Source organism: Brachyhypopomus gauderio, chromosome 5 (assembly GCF_052324685.1).
Source record: "Brachyhypopomus gauderio isolate BG-103 chromosome 5, BGAUD_0.2, whole genome shotgun sequence".
In the NCBI taxonomy this organism is placed as follows: Eukaryota; Metazoa; Chordata; class Actinopteri; order Gymnotiformes; family Hypopomidae; genus Brachyhypopomus; species Brachyhypopomus gauderio.
The window spans coordinates 13,023,187-13,041,149 of record NC_135215.1 but is presented as its reverse complement, the minus strand read 5'-3'; the positions used below and the strand labels follow the sequence as shown (position 1 = coordinate 13,041,149).

At 43.9% G+C, this 17,963-nt stretch overlaps 1 long non-coding RNA gene across 1 annotated transcript; it reads right to left on the bottom strand.

The window, feature by feature from the left end:
• Positions 1-1,182: 1,182 nt before the first annotated feature.
• Positions 1,183-17,719, bottom strand: LOC143513822 (uncharacterized). Its single transcript, XR_013130679.1, has 3 exons — positions 17,351-17,719; positions 17,203-17,246; positions 1,183-2,985 (listed from the first exon to the last, which is right to left on the bottom strand). It is a non-coding gene; the product is annotated as an uncharacterized LOC143513822 (long non-coding RNA).
• Between the last annotated feature and the right edge of the window lie 244 nt (positions 17,720-17,963).

Here is a 17,963-nt window from a genome sequence, read left to right as displayed (position 1 = left end):
ACCATAACATTATGAGATCAGAGCCACTCTGGTTGACCATGTGGTCAAGCATGCGTTGGGTTTTCTGGAGGCAAAGGGTCCAACCTTATCTGTGTTGCTACACTGTAGCATCATCCAGACATTTCAAAATGAGAATATATAAGTACACCTATCCTCTATACATACTACGTCATGTACTAGACTACTCCTTGGTGGGGGATGATGGCAGCTATCCACCACAGAACAGAAAGAGACCATCGTCAGTTTGGTCAGAGAAAACAATTGCATACGTTTCTGACAACTACAACAGCACATCATTACTGACAACGTCACCATCAGCAACATCCATTCAGTGAGTCTATCCGGACTGGGCCAGTGACAGTGTGAAACAACTGCGCTATGAATTTGCCATTCAGCATCATGCCACTCTTGGTCCCTTCAACACTGTGCACATCATCACCTTCTTCAACACAGAACACAACATACTCATTCTCCAACACTTGGGGGATGAACCAGAACAGTCCAAGTTTGCACCGGGCTGCTCAAGTACAAACTGTTTCACTGAACAGCCACGATTTGTTGTGATTCACCTCCACCAAACTCACCATTACTGTTGAGTTCTTTTTGGCATGGAGGTGGTCGCCAACCCCACCAGTGTAAATACATTCAGCAGGTGATGGAGGAAGCTTGAGGTTATTTTGTTTTTCTTATTTTGTTGATTTTATTGTCCATGAGTTCAGTATATACAGCATATGTTACTGTAGTGTTCATGCAAAACCAAAAAAGAAAACCCTTCCCCTTGTAATTGTGGTTTACTTTATGTTGTAAAAGTACTGAATATGCAGAATATTCAATATTTGTGAATATTCATGTATATGTGAGACCTCTGACAGACCCTCACAGCAGACCACAAACTAAACACTCAAACACATGGTAGTAGCGTTTTCTATTTGTCACTTCAGTTTGTATATATGTGAAAAGGCTAATCATCTGATATTTTTGTGCAGCATTTAGATGCAATAATATGGTTTTGGCAAGAGTTGCAAGAGTTTTGGTTGAGTGTGTGCTTTTTCCAAAAGTGTGAGATGTTTTGTCTGTTGGATGTGTAGCACTGGCTGCTGTGTGTTAAATTTCAACAAAAGAGACATAGTTTCAGAAAATGGGTCTTAGCGTCTGCAAAAAACTGTAAAGTGTTGAGTAAATCCCAATTTAACCCAAGGTTATCCAGCCAAGAAAGCTAAGAAAGCCAAGAAAGCTAAATAAGAAAGCAAATACCTCAGTTCCCCTAGCTAACATATTTGGCATAACTTTGTGTATATGTGTGTGGTTATGTGTGTGAATATAAGATATTAAGAACCTGGGGTTAAGGCCCTATCTGGTTCACCAGCTTGTCTGAGTCAAAGGAAGCCCTGTGGTGTGTGCCTGTCAGGGCCGTCTGAGACGGCCATCTCCCCATCAGTCCATGATGCCTCCCAGCTCAGAGGAGACGAGTCAAGCATCATCAAAGTTGCCAGCATTTTTCTGAATAACATTCATCTCAGTGTGTGTGTGTGCGCTTGATTGGTATATGTGGGTTTATGTATTTGTGTGTTTATGTATTTGTGTGTGAGGGTGTGTGATTGTTACATCTGCTCTGCTTTCATTTTTTTAAATACGCAGCTGTTAGAGCTGTGGTTGAATCTATCGTTTCTAAGCTGTTTAATTAATCTGTATTGTTAGCTTAGCCCTAATGAAGACCAGAATGCCTTTTAACCTTTCAACAGGCACTTTGCATTAGTGTGTGTGTGTGTGTGTGTGTAGTGAAGCACACTACAAGTTCCAGATAAACAGGACATTTTGGACAGATGTCTTTCATCAGTTGATTCAGAATCTCTATTAATCCAGAATCAACTTCTATTCAAATATGAATATGCACACATACCCAAACACATATACACACACAAACCCAAACACATATATACATGATCGTCCTGTGCAGCATGTGTCATGGTCACTCTACAGTTCAACTTTGAGATCCGAGTTACAGAATTACCGTGGTAACAAGGATAACTCATTATACCTCCTTTAATTAGCTTGTGTAAATCCAGAGAGAGAGAGAGAGAGAGAGAGAGAGAGAGAGAGAGAGAGAGAGAGAGAGAGAGAGAGAGAGAGAGAGAGAGAGAGAGAGAGAGGGAGGAAAAGCAATGAGCTGGTATTATTGCATTGTTTAATTAGAAAACAGATAAGCATTTATGAATGAGTCTTGTTTATGTGTATCTTTTAAATTTGAAAACAATATACCATATGTATGAATTGTCTTCTTATTGGGCATAAAATGTACTCAGATGCGAAGACACAAACACACACTAATGTAAAATAATGTTGACATGTCTGTGTCATTACCCTACTCGGTAATAACCTGATTCCCAGTTGGTCAGCTTAAAAATTGCTCTCCGACATCATAAAAGGCATGTCACAATAACAAGAAGTATAACTTACAGTCCATTTCTAAATGATTGTGCTAAAATAATAATTCTGAACAAAATGAATGAGAAATGTTTCTTATTCAGAGGAGAATTTGGTAATCATGTTGTGACAGTAAATGCCTTGACCAAAGAGGTGTGTGTGTGATTATTTGGTTACTGTATTGTTTTAAAATGATAGTCATACTTTGAAGCTTTAGAGAACCTGTTATATAAATGAATTCAGGAGCTTAGGGCTCTCAGACAAGGCAAAGAAACCTTTGATGCGGTTTGTTGACTGTGTGTGTGTGTGTGGTAGTCACCCTGCCAGTCTCCACAGTAACTACAGAGGTAATGGCACCTATTTCCTTGTTTAGTCTCCCCACCTGGCCATTGGCCATTGGACAGTGATGACCTTACATGAGACTTGCACTGACACTCTGACGCTTCACAAGTGCCCTTTAGATCGATGATGTAAATTGGCCACCTCGGTCAGCTGTTGTATCCACTGGCAGCCTGAAATGGTAGAAGGTGTGGTGGATGTTTCTGTTGGCGTTGGGAAGACCTGGAAGTGGCAGAAGACAGCAGGATTTAGAGAAGGTCTCCACAGTGACAAGGACTGGATGAACTGTCATGAAATCTCTTGAAGGATGCCTGCTTGGAGCAGGCATGGATACTTGACCTAAACAGCAGATTGCATAGGGATACACAGCCACACTCAGGGATGGCCACCTCTACACCTAACACAGAAGTTGTTGGGTCCAGGTTGTTTTAGAGCTTTTTAAGAGAGCCAACTGAAAGAAGGAAAATAGTCGATTGTGGCATCCCAGCATGCAGTTCCAGAGGATGGGTTAGTTCTTTGACCTTTCCTAAACCCAGCGGACAGCCATTAACTGTGTGAATGAATAGTGGCCGGTTGCATAGTTGGACATGTACTTGCTCCATGTACGGATCAATATAATTCCCAGCAGTTCCAGAGCATATTAAGCTTAGGATAGAGACATCGTTATTGATCCAGAACAGATGTACAGGGATAAGAAGTGAGCTAGGTGTGGGTGCTGGTCTTCGGGACGTGGACTGCATGAACCAGATTTGGCACAAGCCGACAGTTCAAAAAGACTCCTAATTGTAATCGCCACTGACCTGAGTCTCATATATCCTAATCCCATAGGATCAGTGGGTCCTCCTAGGTCATGGGTTAAAGCAAGAAATTTTCATTTGACTGAAATATTTTTCCTGGCAAAAGACAATGCCAGCAATTACTGAAAATGTGGTGTAGTTGGGACACGGCCTCTTTTGCCTAATTCTACACAATAAACACATTTATAAAGTATATTTATCTAAACAGCCTGTGTAAGGAGAGAAGAGAGAATGAACACCTGAGCAATAAATGTACATAAATGTTTATATAATGGAGTTATCTGGGGGTCCTCTTCCAGAAAATTATTTAAAGATCAAGTCAAATTTAGTGAATCCTGGTGAGAGGTATGAAGCTCTCTTGTTTTTATCAGATTCGCCATCGCAAAAACATAAGCCGTAAGATTACATGCTTTAAGTAGGTATGTTACAAAAAATTAACACCACTGGATAGAGCTTTTAAATACAAACAGAACAACACCATCCATGTTAAGCCTGGTTTAAGCCTTTATACTTGACGCAGCACGAGTGGCGTGAGCAGCGCGAGGGTCCGCACGCCGAAAATGACGTAATCGCGGTGGCTCCACCCGTGCGCGAGAGCCTCGCAGTTTTGTAACTTCGCGCGCACAGCGCTTCAGCGCAGTGAACCAAGTCATGTTTGCCGGGTTCATACACCTTTATAAGGTGGAATTAAAGCACTTGTACGTCACTTTCAAGGTCCATTTCAACGCGTTCTCAACGTTAAATTTAAGTTAAATATTTATACATATACTCGAAATGATTCGAAATAATTCGCTTTTTATCACATTATTTAATGGTGGTTTATTTTCAAAACGCCCAATCTTAACGACTTCACGTTCTCTCATGTTTCGTCCTGGAATTACAAAAGACTCGTATTTGTTAACGTAATAACTGTTCAGTCAGACAGATATTTGTTGTGAAACGAAGTAGTTACATTTTCAAGCATTTTAAAGTACTTTAGCCTAAATTCCAGCACTAATGCAACATTACAATTGGTCAGGTAAATGTTAATTCCCCTGTTTTGAGGGGTGTTTCTTTATACTACCACATATTGCTTCGGACTACACTGCAAAAAGAATGTGACGCAGCAAGTAGCCTCCGCCGTTCGCGCAGATGTACAGAGTCGCGCGCTACGATCACGCCAGGCAGGAGGGGGGTAAAAACTTTTCTACGTAACATCCGCAAATCTGAAGGCGGAATGAACCGCAAGTCAATCAAATGACACCGCCGTCATCCATCCAGCGCTGATGAGCGCCAGTGAGAATCATATTTCGGCCACAATTATGATTTGACGGATTTTTTCCCCCAAAAAATCAAATGACGGAAATCCGTCGTAGTGACGGATAACTTTAACCCATGTCCTAGGTGCACGTTTGTTGAGATCCCTGAGGTCCGTGACCGTCTCTTACACACTGATATATCCAGATGGAAAGCCAAGATGATGAACAAGTTAGGGGTTGGTGAGTTGGTAGGTGTGTTAGAGCGCTGTGTACACAGCAGGTGTGATCGGTGAGTAATGCTTTGCATGGACTTTGAGGAATGTGTATAATGTAAACTCAGTCCTTCCATCCTGATGTCGTCTCTGGTGTCCAGTGTCTGGCAGCATTCAATAGCATGTGGTGTCATCTCATTGGTTTAGGTGAAGAAATTCTCATGATTCTTCTCTCTTGTGGATCACATATTGACAGGGAGAGTATAATAAATCAAACACCATGCCTCCTCTCTCTGGAGCTTCCAGACAGCAGCTGCCCAAGGTTTCCTAGAGGGAAGTGAGGTGTCAGAAACAACTTTGGCATATACAGTGGGAAAATTCCAGGGATTCTCAATAGTGTATGTGGAAAACCCCCCCAACACAAAGGTTTTCCATCCTACATCTCTACAGAAGTGGAGAAGTGCGTTTCTACTGTATTACAGCTTTGAATCCTGGAGAACAGGCAAACTTTTCTGCACCCCTCATGTAGCCATGGATACCCATGGACACATGCATGGCAGTCAGCTGTCTTCCAATCTGTGGTGTCACAGGTGATGCTCCATTGCTGTTGTCACAACAGGAATTCCTTTAAAATGTGAAATGTGCCATATTTGTCAATTGTGATTTTTGCACCCATCTGTGCAATTAGAACACACACAAACACACACACTAGTGCTTACTAGGCGGCTGTGGTGCACACATTCCCAGAGTGGTTGGTAGTCCTAGCTCGTCGCCCAGGGAGCAGTTGGGGATAGGTGCCTTGCTCAATGGCACCTCATTCATGGCTTCAGGCCTGTGAATCGAACCCACAACCCTCCAGTCACAAGACCAGTTCCCTACCACAGGACCATGACTGCCCATAAGACTACTGACTACTGACTTAGACTGACTACTTCTACTTAAGATAAGGCTCCTCTTTCTGCTGTGTTTATAGCTACAGCAAAGCTTCACATAATGACCTAAAGACACTGTCTAAAGCAAAAAGAAGAAAGCAGAAAGATTTGCAAAAGGCCATTAAGCAAAACATGTAAAAACAAACAACAAGAATTAGGTATTTTCTCAAGGCAGCATCAGCACTTTATAAAATAATAAATAATATGAAATAAATTTTCTTAAATAATACACTAACCAAATGCAAGAGCACCCGCATCAAAAATCTATAAGATTGCACTTCAACAAATTCAGTAAAAATGTTGCTGTCATTGCAGAAGCAAGTAGTTTTAGGCCTTAAACGATGTAAACATTTTGTAAATAAGTCCTTGAGCTATTTTCACTGATGTATTTCTGACATTTGAAAATGGTGCGATAGCCAAGAGTGAGGACAGGGAACATTCAGCAGGATGATAAGGGAGTTCTGCATTGTGTGTGTGTGTGTGTGTGTGTGTGTGTGTGTGTGTGTGTGTGTGTGTTGAAGAGGGTGGGGGTGGGGGGTTGCGGACAGCATATCTCAAGCCATCTTCTCCATATCCTGCCTCATCATCCGATAACATCTATACAAGCACTATACTCATAGCCAGTCTATCTACCACACACACACACACACACACACACACACACACACACACACAATATCCTTTTCCAATGTATACGTCTGTCAATGACAGCAGAATTTCTCCTGAAGGTGGAGGTGACTCCCAAAGCATACAGAATCCATCTGCCTCTGGTTTCATTATAAAAACAGATTCAGCACACCAAAAAATGAGAGATCCTAATGATAGTCACACACACAGGCACATGTACGCGTACACACACAAAAACACACTGTCCGGACACCTCAGGAGAAACACATGGTCAGGTAAAAATGATAAGGGAAAAAAAATGTCTATGTAAATCTGGCATGTAGCCTATACAATTGCAGTCTTTCACAGGCACTGCACTTTATCTATCCAGCTTTGCTTCTTTATTCATCTATATATTTTAATCGGTGTGTCCAGTAAAAAAAATCACATTTTCTTAGAATATTGCAAAGCAAAGGCACTGAGACTGTGGAAGTGCACTTCCTGAGTCATGAACCAGCCGCGGAAACCCAACACTGCCCTCTAGAGATTTTTGATAGAATTGCTAGTAGTGAACAGATGTAATGAATGATGTTTAAAATTGAACAAATATTAACAATTACACCATCAATATATGCATATACTTCATTATACTGCATTCTAATTATGGTCTGCTGAAGTAGTGTTTTTTCAGGGCCTACTCTGAGAATGTTAGAGCGAGCAGGAATACTGGTGCATTTGCATAAATATTCTTCCACTCATTTGTATCGTAATGCGAGCCTAGACCAATGCATTCTGTGTGTAAACCAAGAATCTCAACTATGCATAATGGAAACAGGAACGGAGGTGCAGAAAAATGATAGCGGGTGTGTTTCAGTAGCGAACCGTGACCATTAAACCTGGGCCTGCTAACCCTACCCCCCCGCCTTCCCGCTCCCCAAAAAAATGGTTTCCTCTCATAATGAACTGCAATAAAGAAAAAACTGAGACGACAGTGCAGCTTTAGAAACGCAATAAACAATAACATCTGTACTAGATAACTTCTTAAGCAAAATAAGGTTCCAACAAAATAAGGTTCCACAGCTCCATGTTCCTCGGAAGCGGAATATATAAACGATGCGCACGAGGGCATCAAAGGAATGAATCTAAACTAGCTAGCGGTGGTACGCTAACGACAGCTAGCGTCGCCACAGCAGGCGGAAATTATCATACAGTTAAGCCCGCCCACTTAGATTGAAGATATAACCTAGCCACTAGGGTGCACACACCAGTGTATTTTAGTGCCGGTCCCAAGCCAGGATAAATAGGGATGGTTGCGTCAGGAAGGGCATCCGGTGTAAAAACTGCGGTCGAGGCCCGGGTTAACAACGACTGCCACTAGTAAAGGGAGAGAGTTAGCTGAGAGTTAGGAGGAAGATAGATATACTGTGTGTACAGGAGACCAAGTGGAAGGGGAGCAAGGCCAGGAGCATTGGTGGTGGCTTCAAACTATTCTATCATTGTGTAGACAGGAAGAGAAATGGAGTAGGGGTAATCCTGAAGGATGAGTTCAGTAAGAGTGTAGTGGAGGTAAAGAGAGTAAGTGACAGGGTGATCTGTGTAAAGTTAGAGATTGATGGGGTGATGATGAATGTAATCAGTACTTATGCTCCTCAGGTAGGTTGTGATGTGGAGGAGAAAGAAGAATTCTGGAGAGAGTTAGATGAAGTTGTTTTGCAGGTTCCTAAAGAAGAGAGTGGTTATTGGAGCAGATTTAAATGGACATGTTGGTGGAGGGAACAGTGGTGATGAGGAGGTGTTGGGTAGATATGGTGTTAATGTAAGGAATATGGAAGGACAATATTCCTTAGCCGCCAGGCCAGAGGGTCGTGGGTTCGATTCCCAGACCTGAGGCCATGACTGAGGTGCCCCTGAGCAAGGCCCTTAACCCTCAATTGCTCACTTGTATAAAAATGAGATAAAATGTAAGTCGCTCTGGATAAGGGCGTTTGCCAAATGCTGTAAATGACAAATGGTGGTAGATTTTGCTAAAAGGATAAAGATGGCTGTAGTTAACACTTACTTTAAGAAAAAGGAAGAGCACAGGGTAAGGTATATGAGTGGGGGAAGATGCACACAGGTCGACTATATCCTCTGTAGGAGACGAAACCTGAAAGAGATTAGTGATTGCAAGGAGTTACCAGGGGAGAGTGTAGCTAAACAGCATAGGATGGTGATATGTAGGATAGTTTTGGAGGTGAAGAAGAGGAAGAGAGTGAGAGCGGAACCTAAGATCAGGTGGTAGAAGTTAAAGGATGAGGACCGTGATGTAAAATTCAGGGATGAGATGAGGCAGGTACTGGGTAATGGAGGTGGTGTTCTGGATACCTGGGATGAGACTTCAAATGCAGTGAGGGATGTGGCTAGGAAGGTACTTGGTGTGACCTCAGGACAGAGGAAGATGGACAAGGAGTCGTGGTGGTAGAATGAGGAAGTTCAGGAAAAGTTTGAAAGGAAAGCGGTTGGCTAAAAAGAATGGGGATTTTCAGCGAGATGAAGAAAGTAGATAGAGGTACAAGGAGATGTGTCGTAAGGCAAAGAGAGCAGTGGCAGAAGCTAAAGAGAAGGCATATAGCAAGCTGTATGAGGACACTAAGGAAGGGGAAAAAGATCTGTACAGATTGGCCAGACAGAGAAACCGTGATGGGCAGGATGTGCAGCAGGTTAGGATGATAAAGGATAAAGATGGAAATTGTGTTGTCTGGTGAGGAGAGTGTCTTGGGAAGGTGGAAGGAGCATTTTGAGGAACTGATTAATCAAGAGAATGAAAGGGAAAGAAGGTTAGAAGAGGTAGAGGTTGTGAATGAGGAAGTGCCTCAGGTGAGCAAGGAGTAAGTAAGGGCTGCAATTCGGAGAATGAAGTGTGGTAAGGCAGTTGCACTGGATGATATTCCAGTGGAGGCATGGAAATGTTTGGGAGAGACAGCAGTGGAGTTTTTGACTGGGTTATTTAACAGAATCTTGGAAGGTCAGAAGATGCTGGAGGAGTGGAGACGAAGCATAATGGTGCCGGTTTTCAAGAATAAGGGTGACGTTCAGAGCTGTAGTAATTACAGGGGAACAAAGTTGATCAGTCACAGCCTGAAAATCTGGAAAAGAGTAGCTTAGAGGAGAGGTAGAGATCTGTGAGCAGCAGTATGGTTTCATGCCAGCTAAGTGCACCACAGATGCTATGTTTGCTTTGAGTGTTAATGGAGAAGTATAAGGAAGGACAGAAGGAGTTACATTGTGTGTTTGTTGACTTAGAGAAAGCTTATGATAGAGTACCGAGACAGGAGCTGTGGTATTGTATGAGGAAGTCAGGAGTAGCAGAAAAGTATGTAATGGTAGTGCAGGATATGTATGCGAACAGTGTGACAGCAGTGAGATGTGCGGTAGGAATAACAGATGGGTTTAAAGTTGGGGTAGGACTACATCAGGGATCAGCCCTGAGTCCCTTCCTGTTCGCAATTGTCATGGACAGACTGACGGACGAGGTTAGGCAGGAGTCCCTTTGGACTATGATGTTTGCTGATGACATTGTGATCTGTAGTGAGAGTAGGGAGCAGGTGGAGGTGAGCTTGGAAAGATGGAGATATGCTTTGGAGAGCAGGGGAATGAAAGTGAGCAGGAGTAAAACAGAGTACATGTGTGTGAATGAGAGGGCAGACGGTGGACAGGTCCAGTTACAAGGAGTTGATTTGGTGAAGGTTGACGAGTTTACCTACTTAGGGTCGAGGGTACAGAGTAATGGAGGAAGTGAAAGAGAGGTAAAGAAGAGAGTGCAGGCAGGGTGGTGTGGATGGCATAAAGTGTCTGGCGTGATGTGTGATAGAAGGGTGTCGGCTAGAATGAAAGGAAAGATCTATAGGACAGTAGTGAGACCTGCTACGTTGTATGGACTGGAGACAGTGGCACTGACAAAGAGACAGGTGAGGGAGATGGAGGTGTCTGGGATGAAGATGTTGAGATTCTCATTTGGAGTGACGAGGAAGGATAGGATCAGAAATTAGTTTATTAGAGGATCAGCACATGTAGCATGTTTTGGAGATAAAGTTAGAGAAGCGAGATTGAGATGGTTTGGACATGTACAGAGGAGGGAGGAGAGGTATATTGGTAGGAGGGTCTTGAGGATGGAACTTCCAGGCAAGAGGAGGAGAGGTAGACCTAAGAGTAGGTTAATTGATGCAGTGGTAGAGGATATGAGAGTGGCTGGTGTGTCAGTGGAGGACACTCAGGACAGGGCCAGATGGAGGAGTTTGATCCACTGTGGTGACCCCTAAACAGGAATTGCAGAAAGAAGAAGAAGAAGAAGACTAAGAAGGAAGATATGATTGGTCAATTATACTGTCATTTGAAACTGGTATTGCGCTGAATTATAACTGCCTGACCCTCTGTAAATGATCAGTGAAACATGGTGGAGGTTCAACAGTGAAACATGTTGGAGGTTCAACAGTGAAGCATGGTGGAGGTTCAACAGTGAAGCATGGTGGAGGTTCAACAGCGAAGCATGGCGGAGGTTTTTTGTAAGTTTGCTGTCCCCAATGCTCTAATAGATTCCCAACGCCAACTAAAAGATGGCAGCGCATGCACACGCAGCGGCTTCTCTCTCTCCCGAGGAATCCGCATTTTCGTGTTTTTTGTCTCGTGAGTCGCAGTGTTTTTGTTAGTCCTTGTCATGTGTTCATGTCTCATACACATACAGCCGTGAGTTTCTGCTTGAAGCTGGTAGAAACCCACTTTTGGAATCCAACCAAGAATTCCGCAAAGAGCTGCGAGTCTGCGGCTTGCTCAGGTCATTGGCACCCCCACCGACCCCCTCCGCCACGGCATCTCGCCCACCGTGGAAGCACCACAAGCGGCAGGATAGGAGGCAGAGACGGGGTAAGCACGGAGGTTTCCAAGCGAGGCTACTGGCTAGCCCACACAAGCCAGCTATCCCCTCCATGATTCTGGCCAACGTATGCTCAACTGGACTACATACGCTTACTTCAGTCAACTCAGAAGTCCGTGAGAGACAGTTGTGTTTGTGTGTTCACAGAACCCTTACTTAACAACTGCGTCCCGGATCATGCCGTTCAGCTCGAGCGGCTAACATTTGATCAGGCGGACTGATCTCTCACTGCAGGTGGTAAGACCCATGGCAGCGGGCTCTGTGTTTACATTAGCGATGCTTGGTGTCGTAACACTGTTGTGATTTGCAAATTCTGTTATAAAGTGCAGACCTTTCCATCTACCAAGAGATTTCTCAGCCGTGCTGATCGCTGCGGTCTATCTCCCTCCGAGCTCCAACATCATCAGGAGTGAGGCACTAAATGAACTGTACCAGCACATCAGTGAACAGCAGACAGCACACCTGGATGCTTTTCTCATCCTGGCTGGAGATTTTAACCACGCAGATCCAAAGAGTGTTTTCTGGTCTATTTAAATACATAGACTTCCCAACCCGTGGTAACAACACACTGGACCAGGTCTTCACCACTAGTAGAAGAGCCTACAATGCCTCCCCCTCCCCCACCTTGGTGCTTCTGATCACCTCACCATTATGCAAATGCAAGCCTACAGACCACTGGTTAAAGTCACCAAACCACTTCAGGCACTTCAGGACTGTTTCAGCACGACAGACTGGAACATGTTTAGAGAGGCTGCTACTCACAACTCCACCACAGACATACAGGAGTACACAAAAACTTGGCCTAAATCACAAAGTGCATTGATGATGTAACTGACCTCAAGACCGCGCTAATCAGAAGCCATGGCTGACAGGAGAGGTCCACAGGCTCCTGAAGGCCAGAAATGCTGCCTTCACAGCAGGAGACCAGGAAGGCCTGAAGGCAGCTGGGGCCAACCTGTCCTATGGCATCAGGGAAGTGAAGAGGCAGAACTCCAAGATGATATTTCAACGCTTCAGTGACTGCAGAGACACACGGAATCTTTGGCAGGAAATTCAGGCCATCATGGGCTAAAAAACCCCTCCACAGACCTGTGACAGCACCATCTCTCTGCCAAATGACCTGAACGGATTCTTTGCATGGTTTGAACCACTTAACAAGACATCTGCCCAAAAATCCATCACTCCTCCTGGTGACCAGGTGCTGACGCTGTCTCCGGACACAGTGTGGAGAGCTTTCAGCAAGATCAAAGCTCGAAAAGCTCCTGGGCCTGACAAAATTCCTGGTCATGTGCTGAAGGACTGTGCCTGGGAATTCGCAGAGGTCTTTATGGACATCTATAACACCTCTCTGAGTCAGGTGGTGGTTCCCGCCTGTGTCAAAGTCACCACCATAATCCCTGTCCCAAAGAAGGCATTGCCATCCTGCTTCAATGACTACCGGCCGGTTGCACTACTCTCAATCCCTATGAAGTCCTTTGAACGGCTAGTCATGCACCACATCAGGTCTTCCCTCCCCCGCTTCCTGGACCCCTACCAGTTTGCATATCGGTCTAATCGCTGGACCGATGATGCCATCTCCACTGCTCTACACTCAGCCCTTATACACCTGGACAGGAAGGACACCTACGTCAGAATGCTGTTCCTTGACTTCAGTTCGGCATTCAATACAATCTTGCAACAGCTCATTCAGAAACTGGACAGTCTTGGGCTGAGCACATCACTGTGCAACTGGCTGCTAGACTTCCTGACCAGAAGACCACAGGCAGTGCGGGTTGGCAGTAACACATCCAACATAATCACACTGAACACAGGGGCTCCCCAAGGATGTGTGCTGAGCCCCCTTCTGTTCACTCTGCTGACCCACGACTGCACACCGGAGCACCCCTCCAATCTCTTCATCAAGTTTGTGGATGACACAACGGTGGTGGGTCTCATCAGCGACAACGATGAGACACACTACAGGAGCGAGGTGAGCCGCCTGGTCTCCTGGTGCAAACACAACCAAGACCAAGGAGATTGTTGTGGACTTCAGGAGAACTCGCACACAGCACACTCCCCTGTTCATCAACGGTACTGCTGTGGAGAGGGTGAGCAGCACCAAGTTCCTGGGTGTGTGTGTCATAGAGGACCTCTTCTGGACCACCAACTCAGCATCATTAGCCAGGAAGGCTAATCAGCGGCTCTACTTTCTCCGCAAACTAAGAAGAGCCGGTGCCCCAACCCCCATCATGAGCACCTTCTACAGTGGGGCCATCGAGAGCATCCTGACCAGCTGTCTCACTGCAGCATCCTGCCGCAGGACCCTCCAGCACATCGTGAGCACAGCTGAGAAGATTGTTGGCATCTCTCTCCCCTCCCTTCTGGACTTATTCAGCTCCCGCCTCACACGGAAAGCCCTCCGCCTGGCAGGAGATCCAACCCACCCACTACACAGTTTCTTCAGCCTGCTGCCATCAGGGAGGAGACTGCGGAATCTCAGGGCTAGAACCACCAGACTGAAGGACAGCTACATACACCAGGCTGTGAGGATACTGAACACTCTCCCAGCTTTACCCCCCTCCTAACCCCAGCACACACTCATACAGCATCCTGATCAACACAGTACTGAAACTTGGTAACAGTACTTTTCAAGAACTGTTATGCACTCACACACCTCATACATGCACTACTGCTCACATTGCACTTTCTTACCTTCTTTAATTCCCCTTACCACTGTGTCCTTAAAAGAACTGCACTCACTTGCTCACTTACCAGCCATAAGCTACTATATTACACTATTGTTTACACATGCTGTTATACTGGTACTGTTATTCCCTCTTAATCCCCCATCTTACCACTACTCTTGTATTGCACTATTGTCCCGTTTTGTGTCTCTTGTCAAACATATGTCTACTCTGTGACCTCGTATAGTTATTGTCATCATTCACTTATTATTTATAATTTTATTATTTTAAATTCTCAGTGTACTTTTGTGTTGTTTTTGTGCTGGAACTTGGGAAGGAGAGTACGTAATTTCAATTATCTGTATGTCCTGTACATATGCAGAATTGACAATAAAACTACTTGACTTCAGTCTAAAATACAGGCAGACACTTATCCATCATGCTATATCATCATGGAGGTGTTTAAATGGCTCAAAATGTATTTTTCAGCAGAACAACAAACCCAAACATACAGCCAATATCATTAAGAACCATCTTCAGTGAAAAGATTAACAAAGAGTCCTGGAAGTGATGTGATGGCCCAAACAGAGCCCCGATCTGTTTCAGATGTGTGTCTGAATTCATATGACGACACAGAAGAATTGAGTAAGCCTACATCCACAGATGATCTGATCATATGAAGACACAGAAGAATGGAGTAAGCTTACAGCCACAGATGATCTGATCATATGAAGACACAGAAGAATGGAGTAAGCTTACAGCCACAGATGATCTGATCATATGAAGACACAGAAGAATTGAGTAAGCCTACATCCACAGAAGTTCTGATCATATGAAGACACAGAAGGTAGGGGTAAGCCTACATTCACAGATGATCTGTGCTTAGATTTCCAAGAAGTTGGAACAAACTCCCACCAAGATAAGTAGAGTGGGCCTCAGTCGCCATTTCTCCACTTTAGGGAAAGGCCATTCTTCAGCGTGGTTGTTCACTACATAACGGGTGGACAGGCCACTGTTCTGACCGCAACAGTTGGTCTACACTGAAGAATCAACAGCGGAAAGTTACAAAAGCATCTGTTTATGTGCCAGTGAGCACATCGTTTCATCGCTTCTACATCAGTACAAAAGTACCAAATTATATGAAATAAACTGAATAATTTGCCACATTTAAAATGAAAGTTTAAAAGGAAGATGATCATACACTTCCCATAAGGACAATAGGTGGAACTTTTTGCAGAAAATCACTTTTGCAGAAAATAATTTACCTCTCATACACTTTAAATCTAGTAAACATGTGGTCAAGGTTGAGAAAGAGGGTAGAGTGAGGAGAGAGAGAGAGAAAGAGAAAGAGAGAGAGAGAGGGGTAGAAGGAAAGAAAGAAGGAGAGAAGAAGCACATATATTTTAATGAGTTGTGTTACCAACTGTTTATGTTGAAGTAAAAAATAATAACAATAATAAGTAAATTATACATTACAATGTAAAGAAAAATTGGCACAAATAAGCATACAAACATTAAATGACCCTCAAAATGGACCAGCATGAGGTGCAAGCTATGCGACACTGCAGCGGGGCGTTTATGGGGAGCAGCTCCTCAGTGTGTGTGTTTCAAATTAGAGGCTTCATTTGGAGTCTCTGCTCTACTAGCCATCATCAGGGAGGATAATGAGATGGTGTCTGCTCTGTGCTCCCCAGTAGGGGTGAGCGGAGCCGTGGCTGCCAGGTCTTGGGCACCATCAGTGAACAGGGACAAAACTCGTGGGCTACTTTAATGGAGGGAAGACTCCTAACAGAAGGTCATTTGCCGATGCACATCTTAAAGAGCAAGATTTTCAAGCATTCCAATGAACATTTTGGATATTTGTTTCATTTTTATCTTGTTTTTATGTGGATGTTGATAAAAGCTGTTTATCTTGCATGTGGTTTTGATGAAAGTGAAGACTCGGACCAAAACATTTTGAAGCAATTACTTTACCAGACTGAAGTAGTGTAGTGTTAGGTAATTATACAGAATATGTAATGTAGAAACAAGAGGCCTACGTTGCCCTCCCAGAAGAAGAGATGGTGTGCAATGTGACGTAATGTGGAAGAAATTGGAGGAATCCTTATGAGTCAATGTAAACAATAGCGAGTGTCCCATTTTTCTGGAGGATGTCTTCATCGAGCTTCATCATCAAGTTTAACGTGTTGGGAAATATTGAAATGGACCTTGAAAGTGATGTACAAATGCTTTAATTCCACCTTGTTAAGGTGTATGAACCCTGCAAACATGACTTTGTTCATCACGCTGAAGCGCGGCGTGCGTGCGAAGTTACAAAATTCGAGAGGTGCACGACCTCGCGAATCGACAGCGCGCGAGGCCCTCGAGCACGGGCGGAGCCACAGCGATTACGTCATTTTCGCCGCGCAGACCCTCAAGTATAAACCAGGCTTAAGCGTGGGGGAAAACATTAACATCAACCAGGATGACTAAACAACAAACTCGTCCTAAGGCGGGGCCCACCCGTGTTCGGGGCCCCCCCGCAGTGCGTGCCTTGCGTGCCCCTCCCCTACGCCAGTGGCCCAGGGCTGTAACGTGACTGTGGCTGTGTTTGAAATACTACATACTGGATAATGCATACTGCACTCAGTATATACTGGAAACTGCATACTGGTCCAGTATGCGACAAAAGCAAAGCATAATATGGGGTCACGTGAATGTAGCGTTGCATGATGGGATGCAGTACACCATGAAGATAGCTCTGTTCATGTACTGGAATATTTTGCAAAAGTAGTATGTCATTCGGGGATGTTTCACATACTGGAAAAATAACTTTTATTTGCATACTGCATAGGGGCCAAACAGTACGCCAGTAGTATGTAGTAGGCTATTTCGAACACAGCCAGAGAGAATGTGAAGACATATGATTGTGCGGTTTTAAAATCTTTAAATTAAATTTATGCTAGCTTGGTAGCTAAGGTATCAACAAGAGCAAATCCTAACCAAATTATCATATATTTTAAGTATATTCATTTCAACAATATATTAATATATATTGATAATTTATTAATTGAACAGATAATGAAAACGAAAATATATTTACCAAGGGACTTGTTAGCATTGAGAAAGTTGCTTCCTTTACAGGATCTACACCAGAAGAAATAGAGAGATCAGTTTTACTGCTCCAATACTTTTCCTGAAATCAAACTGATTAACTTGAATGCAGTCAGAATGCATGCAGTCAGATTTACTTTGGGCGGTCTGAGTGAATAATCACTCATCAAAAGAAACTTTACTCCTTCCTGCTCAGTTTTCAGTGACGTCTTGACCAGAGCTGTGAACAGAATTTCTTGTGAATACATCCAAAAGATCACAGAAGTACAGGGGTTCAAAGATGTCGAGAGGGTAGAATGCTTCCATAAGAGCATCATACTGAGACGACAGCTAGTAATCTCCGACAACAAAGTCGAGGACTGGCTGTAGGTTTAATTAAAAGCAGTTCCTGGACAACACAGCCATCCTGCAGGTGCTGACTCGTATGACTGGAGCAGTCATGGGACGTTCAAGAAAATGTACAAAAAACAAACAAGAAACAGAAGGCTCAGTATGCCATAGCTAGCAATACTTTCTACAAAGTCTGATTAGCTAGATGCTGGACAGGTGCGTTCTTATTATACTGTTAGTACTCTGGCAAGGGTGACCTCTGGTGGTCTACCAGATGTAGTGCAGGTGCATTAATGATACGGTCATGTGTTTGATACTGCAGTAGCAGTAATGGCAGAAGCATCTGCATTGGCTACAAACTCATGCTGACAGTTTACTTTAGTCTTGTGTTGTTCACAGCAGTTATCAAACTTTACCATT